Below are 8,790 nucleotides of genomic sequence, written 5' to 3' on the forward strand. Positions count from 1 at the left end.
ATATCAACTTTTATTTGAGGGTATTTTTATACATGTTTTCATTGTTTAGAACTGAATAAACCTTATGTACATAGTCCCCCCATTTGAAGAAGCCATAAGCATATGGCCAATTTCAGACAATAAATGTTACTTTATTCAACACACTACTACAACAACGTGACTGTTTCATGCGATTAACTTTTAGAATACTTACATGCTGTGTATCGTTAAATAACGCGGAACAACCACCGACATTGGTATGTGGAATATACAACCCAAAATGACTACGATGTCTTGATTACCAGATAAGCCTTCTCTAATCAACAAGTCGTCCTAATCCAATCCGGCTAACACCACATTATGAATCAACCACACATGTACTTACGATGACAACGTTTTCAATGTGTAGTTGCCTTCTCAAAACAGCAAATACATTAATCAAAACTATATAATATCATAAAAATACATTCGTAAAAAAAATATATATATATATATATATACACGTATTTTTATTTCACCTTTATTTAACCAGGTAGGCCAGTTGAGAACAAGTTCTCATTTACAACTGCAACCTGGCGAAGATAAAGCAAAGCAGTGCGACACAAACAACAACACAGAGTTACACATGGAATAAACAGAAGTACAGTCAATAACACAATAGAAAAATCAGTATACAGTGTGTGCAAATGGAGTAAGGAAGTAAGGCAATAAATAGACTAATAGTGGCGAAGTAATTACAAATTAGCAATTGTCACTGGAGTGATATATGTGCAGATGAGGATGTGCAAGTAGAAATACTGGTGTGCAAAAAAGCAGAAAAAAATAAAATATGGCCCTGTGGATTCTGGCCATGGAGAGCTCCATAAGTACAATTTCCTTAAATGTTTTTGTCGGACTGCTTTGCTTTATCTTGGCCAGGGTCGCAGTTGTAAATGAGAACTTGTTTAACTACCTGGTTAAATAAAGGTGAAATAAATTTTAAAAAAACATTTAAAAAAATGTGAGTGGCCATTGCTGTAATGGTAACTGATGAGGTAGAAACCACCTTTGTACAATCATTTTCTTAGCAGCTTTGGTTCCTGCCAACCACACTCTCTGTTGGCGTTCTGACAAGTGCAAATCAGTCATCACAAAGCACCATCACTACTGGATGTAACGGCACTATTTTATCTATAAGTACAGAGATGACATCATTGACTTTCCTCCAGAATTCCCCCCCCCCGCGGGCCATTTTCACAACACAAGGCTGAAAAGTACCCAAAGTCCCTGTGGCAAAGCAGAATCTACATAATGTCTGATTCGGGCTTTAATATCCTCATGTTGATGTCTATATTATATGGTGTTTAGATTAGGTTTCAAGTTGCTCAATTGTTTAATTCATTTATTTGTGATTGGGGTTTCAGATGACTACTAATATCCTTTTTCTTCATATCCGTCTCCCCAATTTATCTTGTCTGTCAGTCTGGGTCGGGATTGCCTGGCAGGTTTTTGCGCGGTGCTTATAGTTGCGGCCACTAGATGCCTCTCCATTGGTGCTTTTTTGACTCTACCCAGCACACCGACCTGGATCTACACACACTGACTGAGATCACTCACTGACTGAAGCCTAACAGCATAACGTACGTGGAACTCTACCCATCCACTGACTGGACTCTAACCCCACACTGCTGGACTCTACCACACACTCTGGACTGGACTCTAACCACAACATGACTGGACTCCTACCCGACACTATGACTTGCGGCTACTCTACCGCACACACTGACTGGACTCTACCCACACTGTGATCTTTACCTTGTAGCCGGTCTGACGGACCACACTGACTGGATTCTAACAAACCACACACTGCACTTGGTATTACCCACACACTGACTATGGACCTCTACCCACAGACTGGACTGAGCCCCTGGACTCTACCACACATGATGGACTCTACCACACACTGACTGGGACTCTACCCACACTGACTGACTTCCCGAGACTCTACCCTAACGCACTTGGACTCTACCCACATTACAATCTGACTGGACTCTACCCACACACTGACCTGGACTCTACCACACACTGACCTGGACTCTATCTACCCACACACTGACTGGACTCTACACCACACGACTGGACCTCTCCCACACACTGACTGGAATCTAGCCCACATGCACTGACCTGGAATCTACCCACAACACCTGACTGGACTCTACCCACACTGCTGACTCTAACTCCACACAACTGACTGGACTCTACCCACACTGACTGGAACTCTTACCCACACTGACTGGACTCTACTACCACACTGACTGGACTCACCCACACTGACTGACTCTCCCCCACTGACTGGACTCTTCCCCACACTGAACTGGATCCTACCACACACTGACTGGACTCCTACCCACACGACTGATCTGACTGACTGGACTCTACCCACACAACTGACTGGACTCTACCAGACTGACTGGCTCTACCCACTGACTGGACTCTAACCCAACACTGACTGGACGTCTACCACACACTGACTGGACTCTACCCACACTGACTGGATCTACCCACACTGACTGGACTCTACCCACACACTGACTGGACTCTACCTCACAACACTGACGGACTCTACCCTACACACTGACTGGACTCTACCCACACTGACTGGACTCTACCCACATCTGACTGGAACTCTACCCACACACTGACTGGACTCTACCCCACACACTGACTGGACTCTTACCACACACTGATCTGGACTCTACCCACAACACTGAACTGACTCTATCCCACAACACTGACTGGACTACTACCACACTGACTGAGCTTCTACCCACACACCGACTGGACTACTACCCACACTGACTGGTACCTACCCACACACTGACTGGACTCTACTCCACACTAGACTGCCACCCCACATCTGACTGGAACTGACTACCTACCCACTGACGGACTCTACGCCACGACACTGACTGGACTCTACCCACAACACTGACTGGAGCTCTACCCCACACACTGACTGGACCTCTACCCACACCATGTGACTGGACTGATATCCACACACTGACTGGACTCTACCCACACACCTGACTGGACTCTACCACACACTGACTGGACTCTATTATACCACACTGACTGGACTCTACCCACACACTGACTGGACTCTACCCACCCCTGACTGTACTCTACCCCACAAACTGACTGGACTCTGATCCCACACTGACAGAGGTTGAATGGGCCTTTGAATGGGGTTTGGTAGTAGGTTCCAGGCGTACCAGTTTGTGTCAAGGCTGCTACGCTGCTGTGTTGTTTTCCGTGTAATAAATGATCCTCCACCCAAAAGAACATCCGGCCAACTTGACACAACCTGTGGAAGCATTGGCGTCAACTTGGGCACAGCATTCCTGTGGAACGTTTTGACACTTGTAGAGTCCAACTGTAACGATCTTCTTCGTCTGATGAAGAACAGTCAAGATCGTGACAAAACGCAGCGTGGTAAAGTGTCCATGTTAATTTATTATATCTGAACACGAAAAGACAAAATAACAAAATGAATGTAACAAACGAAAATCGAAACAGTCCTGAAAGATGCAAACACAACACAGGAAACAACTACCCACAAACCACAGGTAGGAAAAGGGCTACCTAAGTATGGTTCTAGAATCGAGACAACGATAGACAGCTGCCTCTGAATTGGAACCACACCAGGCCAAACACATAGAAAAGAAAACATAGAAAAAAAACATAGAATGCCCACCCCAACTCATGCCTCGACCAAACCAAAACTAGAGACATAAACAAGGAACTAAGGTCAGGGCGTGAACCAACTCAATATTAGGAAGGTATATCAACTTTTATTTGAGGGTATTTTTATACATGTTTTCATTGTTTAGAACTGAATAAACCTTATGTACATATAGTCCCCCCATTTGAAGAGCCATAAGCATATGGCCAATTTTCAGACAATTAATGTTACTTTATTCAACACACTACTACAACAGCGTGACAGTTTTTGGATTAAAATGTTCAACATATATCCTTTAGCATCCTGTGTTGTGAAAATAAAATGTTCAATTATAAAGTGTATTTCTTTAACTCTGAGTTGTGTGCTTATTATTTAACAATTCATATGACCTAGACTATTTTGAGACATTAAGAGCATCAGGTAAAGAAGCACTTTTTTAAGGGGGTGATACGTTTTTTATTTTTTTATATCACATTTTCGACTTTTGACTCCATATGAGATCATATTGCAAATGGACAAAACATGTCCATTATGGACAAGTAAAAAAAAAATTATTAAAAAATATGAATAATATTTGACAAAGTATGTTCATACAGTTCTTATACATGTGTAATTGACATAAATATCACAAGAATTTCGAAAACGGTACAGAAAGCACTTTTTTAAACGGGGTGATACTTTTTTTTCAATTTTTTTTCTAATTTTATACTTTTGACTTTTGACTTCCTATGAAATCTTATTGCAAATCTACAAAACATATGCCTTATGGACAATTTAAAAAAAATAATACAGTTACAGTACAGTTCTTATACATGTGTAATTGATATAAATATCACAAGAATTTCGAAAAACGGTACATGAAAGCACTTTTTTAAGGGGGTGCTAAATTTTTTGTTAAATGTTCAAATTTTCAAAATTTTACTCTTGGGTCTTGACTTTTGTTACATTTGCAATATGAAAACTTACGGTAAAGCGCACTCGCCATCTATTGGATTTTTGCAGTGTTACACTTGACATTTGCCATATGGCATTTGCAATCAGTTTTGAATGAAACGACGCCGAATTGAGTGGTATTGTACATTGTGTATATGTTTCGTACGGTGCCAATAACTTCCCATTCATTTTTGTCCATTTCAGGGGGGTGTTCCCTTACATACCGCGTTGGCCCACTCCAGGGCTTTGCCTGAGAGGCAGGAGACGGGGGGTTGTTCCCTTACATACCGCGTTGGCCCACTCCAGGGCTTTGCCTGAGAGGCAGGAGACGAGGGCGTTCACGCTCTCACCTCCCGACGGATTCGGGTGAACGGTTGCCAGGTATAACTCCACCTGGAGTAAGAACCCCTGGCACCCGGCCGCTGTTCCATCGTACTCCCTCAGGACCACTGGGCCCAGGCAATGAAGGAGAGGGTTGTGGTACTGGTTGGAGTGTGGCTGATGGAGCTGTGGGAAGGCCACCTCTCTCCCATCTTTCAATCGTCGCCATCACCTGATCCATGGCAGTCCCAAGCCGGTGTGACACTGCCGTGTGGTGTTGAACGCGCTCCTCCATAGATATTGCGAGCGTGTCCGCTCCTGCTGACTCCATTGAATGTGGTGCAGGATTCTGTGATAATGTTGCATTTAGGAGGTAGGTGAAGGAGTCAGGCGCAGGAGAGCAGAGATGTCTGAGAAGCGTACTTTAATTGGCAAGTCCCTCAACACAGGTCTGGCAGAAAAAATAAAAATACAACGCCCTCGACAACAAAGAACCCGTACAAACACACGGAAGAACAAACAATGTTCCGACAATAACACTCTTATGAATCCGTGAAAACAAAACATGGCATAACCTCACCGAGCACATCACAATGAAAGAATAATCCCGCACAATCCTAGACAGGCAACAGGGTAAAAATATACACACAGAAATTAAGGCAAATGAAACCAGGTGTGAAAAAGAACCAAAGACAAAACAAACAGAAAAGGAAAAAGGGATCGGTGATGGCTAGTAGACCGGCGACGCCCGCCCGAACAGGGAGAGGAACTACCTTCGGTGGAAGTCGTGACAGTGGGACTATCATTTGTTTTTCAACAGGACAATGACTCAACACACTTCCAGGCTGAGTAAGGGCTATTTTACCAAGAAGGAGAGTGATGGAGTGCTGCATCAGATGACATGGCCTCCACAATCCCCCGACCTCAACCAAATTGAGATGGTTTGGGATGAGTCGGACCGCAGAGGTAAGGAAAAGCAGCCAGCAAGTGATCAGCATATGTGGGAACTCTTTCAAGACTGTTAGAAAAGCATTTCAGGTGAAGCTGGTTGAGAGAATGCCAAGCGTGTGCAAAGCTGTCATCAAGGCAAAGGGTGTCTATTTGAAGAATCTCAAATTCTGTTATATATTTTGATTTGTTTAACACTTTGTTGGTTACTACATGATTCCATATGTGTTATTTCATAGTTTTGATGTCTTCACTATTATTCTATAATGTAGAAAATAGTAAAAAAAATATAGTAAAAAAAAAGAATTAGTAGTTGTGTCCAAACTTTTGACTGGTACTATAGAGACACAGAATGTATAGATACGTCTTCATACATCCTTCCTCCATGGACTGGATATTGAGAGAGCACAGCAGACCTTCATTTCACTTAGAACATCTGAAGGTGTGAATTTTTCAACCCAAAACCAAATCAAACGATACAAGTTTACAGTAACCTTAATTGGGGAGGACGGGCTCGTGGTAATGACTGGAGTGGAACAAGTGGAATGGTATCAAATACATCAAACACATTCTTTGCATGTGTTTGGTGCCAGTCCATCCGTTCCGTTCCAGACATTATTATGAGCCATCCTCCCTTCAGCAGCCTCCACAGGTAGAGAGAGATACATTTTGGCCCCTCAGTGGGGGGGAAGGACGTGCTGACCCTTAGACATTGTCTTGGGCCATTTGCCGTGTGGCCGGAGGAGACAGAGAGCTCATAAAACATCATAATTGAGTTGAAAGTCTGTTCAGAAAGACTTTACCAATTAGCTAAACATAGAAACCGTAGATCATGATGCAATTGGATGAGAGAGATAACGAGTTTTGGACAAATCACAATTTCTCAGGTGGTTAGCATCTTTGGAAATTCAGAAGGGCAGGGGGACATTTGTCCCAGAGACTTGTCCATAACTTTGCGAAGAGAGAGGGTGGAGCTCTTCGTTCAGGTTCCACCCTCGTTCTTAAGAACTTAATCGAGCATCTGACCAATTACACGATACTTTAGTTCTGGGTTAACCAAGATTACCAATAGCTTAATAAAGCATAGCAATGTGTTACTAATGTGTCTTCATATACTTGCTGTTCTTTCCTGTGCAGAGAGAAAACCCCATGGTGAAGTTTGTGAGGGGTGTACCTTGGGAGTTTGGAGAGGTGGTTCCTGGAACAGACTACCTGCACTCTCTTCTTCAGGTGTGTGTGTGTGTGTGTGTGTGTGTGTGTGTGTGTGTGTGTGTGTCCTCTTCTGTTCCACTGAAACCTGTCATACACTTCTACCTCTCACCTAGATAGTGATAAACCACCAACCACCTCTGTGCTTTTCCTGTGAACCTACAACTTCTCAGAAATAGACAGGACCCTAAAACCCACACAGCTCAACATGGTCTCTGTTGCTAGGCATAAGTTCTCTGGAACCAACTTTATGGTGACGTGTGTGTGTGTGACCGTACGTACAGTTGAAGTCGGAAGTTTACGTACACTTAGGTTGGAGTCATTAAAACTTGTTTTTCAACCGCTCCACAAATTTCTTGTTAAACAAACTAAAGTTTTGGCAAGTCGGTTAGGACATCTACTTTGTGCATGACACAAGTCATTTTTCCAACAATTGTTAACAGAGATTATTTCACTTATAATTCACTGAATCACAATTCTAGTGGGTCAGAAGTTTACATACACTAAGTTGACTGTGCCTTTAAACAGCTAGGAAAATTCCAGTAATTATATCAAGCTTCATAATTAATTGACATAATTTGAGTCGATTGGAGGTGTACCTGTGGATGTATTTCAAGGCTTACCTTCAAACTCAGCCTCTTTGCTTGACATCATGGGGAAATCTAAAGAAATCAGCCAAGACCTCAGAAATAAAATTGTAGACCTCCACAAGTCTGGTTCATCCTTGGGAGCAATTTCCAAACGCCTGAAGGTACCACGTTCATCTGTACAAACAATAGTACGCAAGTATAAACACCATCGGACCACGCAGCCGTCATACCGCTCAGGAAGGAGACGCGTTCTGTCTCCTAGAGATGAACGTACTTTGGTGCGAAAAGTGCACACCAATCCCAGAACAACAGCAAAGGACCTTGTGAAGATGCTGGAGGAAACAGGTACAAAAGTATCTATATCCATAGTAAAACAAGTCCTATATCGACATAACCTGAAAGGCCGCTTAGCAAGGAAGAACCCACTGCTCCAAAAATGTCATGAAAATGCCAGACTACGGTTTGCAACTGCACATGGGGACAAAGATCTTACTTTTTGGAGAAATGTCCTCTGGTCTGATAAAACAAAAACAGATCTGCTTGGCCATAATGACCATCGTTATGTTTGGAGGAAAAGCCGAAGAACACCATCCCAACCGTGAAGCACGGGGGTGGCATCATCATTTTGTGGGGGTGCTTTGCTGCAGGGGGGACTGGTGCACTTCACAAAATAGATGGCATCATGAGGGAGGAAAATGATGTGGATATATTGAAGCAGCATCTCAAGACATCAGTCAGGAAGTTAAAGCTTGGTCGCAAATGGGTCTTCCAAATGGACAATGACCCCAAGCATACTTAAAGTTGTGGCAAAATGGCTTAAGGACAACAAAGTCAAGGTATTGGAGTGGCCATCACAAAGCCCTGACCTCAAGCCTATTGAAAATGTGTGGGCAGAACTGAAAAAGCGCATGAGAACAAGGAGGCCTACAAGCCTGACTCAGTTACACCAGCTCTGTAGGTAGGTAGCAACTTCGATGCAGTGCCTTAGACCACAGCGCCACTCGGAAGCTCCCACTTGTCTCCAGATCCACATCCTAACCCTCTCATCCTGACCTGGAGGTAACACTCTGATCCTGGAGGTAGCACTCT

Source organism: Salvelinus sp. IW2-2015, unplaced genomic scaffold, assembly GCF_002910315.2.
Source record: "Salvelinus sp. IW2-2015 unplaced genomic scaffold, ASM291031v2 Un_scaffold1508, whole genome shotgun sequence".
In the NCBI taxonomy this organism is placed as follows: Eukaryota; Metazoa; Chordata; class Actinopteri; order Salmoniformes; family Salmonidae; genus Salvelinus; species Salvelinus sp. IW2-2015.